The following is a 2,462-nucleotide window of genomic DNA, read 5'->3' as shown; positions in this document are numbered from 1 at the left end:
GCCATATCATGTCACTTATGAATTGCATGTGATGTTAATCCTTTTATGCACCTTATTTTGCTTAGAACGACGGTAGCATTATGAGGTGATCTCTCACTAAAATTTCAAGACGAAATTGTGTTCTCCCCGACTGTGCACCGTTGCTACAGTTCGTCGTTTCGAGACACCACGTGATGATCGGGTGTGATAGACTCAACGTTCACATACAATGGGTGCAAAACAGTTGCGCACGCGGAACACTCGGGTTAAGCTTGACGAGCCTAGCATGTGCAGACATGGCCTCGGAACACATGAGACCGAAAGGTCGATCATGAATCATATAGTTGATATGATTAGCATAGGGATGCTTACCACTGAAACTACTCTCGACTCACGTGATGATCGGACTTGGGATAGTGTAAGTGGATCATGAACCACTCAAATGACTAGAGAGATGTACTTTTTGAGTGGGAGTTTAGCATATAATTTGATTAAGTTGAACTCTAATTATCTTGAACATAGTCTAAGTCCATTTTGAATATATTTGTGTTGTAGATCATGGCTCACGCAAGTGTCATCCTCAATTTTAATACGTTCCTAGAGAAAGCTAAGTTGAAAGATGATGGAAGCAACTTTGTAGACTGGGCTCGTAATCTTAAGCTAATCTTACAAGCTGGAAAGAAGGATTATGTCCTTAATGCTGCGCTAGGAGATGAACCACCCGCTACGGCTGATCAGGATGTTAAGAACGCTTGGTTAGCGCGTAAGGAGGACTACTCAATAGTTCAATGTGCAGTCTTGTATGGCTTAGAACCGGGACTTCAACGTCGCTTTGAGCGTCATGGAGCATTTGAGATGTTCCAGGAGTTGAAGTTTATCTTTCAGAAGAACGCCCGGATTGAGAGGTATGAGACCTCCGATAAATTCTATGCTTGCAAGATGGAGGAAAACTCGTCTGTCAGTGAACATGTGCTCAAAATGTCTGGGTACTCAAACCGTCTAGCTGAACTGGGGATTGAACTCCCGCAAGAAGCTATCACTGACAGAATCCTCCAATCACTGCCGCCAAGCTATAAAGGCTTTGTGTTGAACTACAACATGCAAGGGATGAACAAGTCTCCCGGCGAGTTGTTTGCGATGCTGAAAGTCGCAGAGTCTGAACTCCGTAAAGAGCATCAAGTGTTGATGGTCAGCAAGACCACTAGTTTCAAGAGAAACGGCAAAGGCAAGAAGGGCAATTCGAAGAAGAGCGGCAAGCCTGTTGCCAATCCGCCGAAGAAACCCAAGGCTGGACCTAAGCCTGAAACAGAGTGCTTCTATTGCAAGGGTATGGGTCACTGGAAGCGCAATTGCCCCAAGTATCTGGCAGATAAGAAGGCGGGCAAAGAGAAATCAGGTATATTTGATATACATGTTATTGATGTGTACTTAACCAGCTCTCGTAGTAGTGCCTGGGTATTCGATACCGGTTCTGTTGCTCACATTTGCAACTCGAAGCAGGAACTGCGGAATAGACGGAGGCTGGCAAAAGACGAAGTGACGATGCGCGTAGGAAACGGTTCCAAGGTTGATGCAATCGCCGTCGGCACCGTGTCACTTCAACTACCATCGGGATTAGTGATGAACTTAAATCATTGTTATTTAGTGCCTGCGTTGAGCATGAACATTATATCTGGATCTTGTTTATTGCGAGACGGTTACTCTTTTAAGTCTGAGAATAATGGTTGTTCTATTTCTATGAGTAACATCTTTTATGGTCATGCACCGAATGTGAGAGGATTGTTCATATTGAATCTCGATAGCGATACGCATATACATAACATTGAGACCAAAAGAGTTAGAGTAAACAATGATAGCGCCATATTTTTGTGGCACTGCCGCTTGGGTCATATTGGTGTAAAGCGCATGAGGAAACTCCATGCTGATGGACTTTTGGAGTCACTTGACTTTGATTCACTTGACACATGCGAACCATGCCTCATGGGCAAGATGACTAAAACTCCGTTCTTCGGAACAATGGAGCGTGCAAGTGACTTGTTGGAAATCATACATACCGATGTGTGTGGTCCAATGAGCGTGGAGGCACGCGGCGGATATCGTTACTTTCTCACCTTCACTGACGATTTAAGTAGATATGGTTATGTCTACTTGATGAAGCACAAGTCTGAAACATTTGAAAAGTTCAAGCAATTTCAGAGTGAAGTGGAAAATCATCGTAACAAGAAGATCAAGTTCCTGCGGTCTGATCGTGGGGGTGAATATCTGAGTTTCGAGTTTGGTACTCACTTAAAACAATGTGGAATTGTTTCACAGTTAACACCGCCTGGAACACCACAGCGTAATGGTGTGTCCGAACGTCGTAATCGTACTTTGTTAGAAATGGTGCGATCTATGATGTCTCTTACTGATTTGCCGTTATCATTTTGGGGTTATGCATTAGAAACAGCTGCATTCACTTTAAATAGGGCACCATCGAAATCCGT

Source organism: Hordeum vulgare, chromosome 5H (genome assembly GCF_904849725.1).
Source record: "Hordeum vulgare subsp. vulgare chromosome 5H, MorexV3_pseudomolecules_assembly, whole genome shotgun sequence".
In the NCBI taxonomy this organism is placed as follows: Eukaryota; Viridiplantae; Streptophyta; class Magnoliopsida; order Poales; family Poaceae; genus Hordeum; species Hordeum vulgare.
This window is presented reverse-complemented; position numbering follows the sequence as displayed.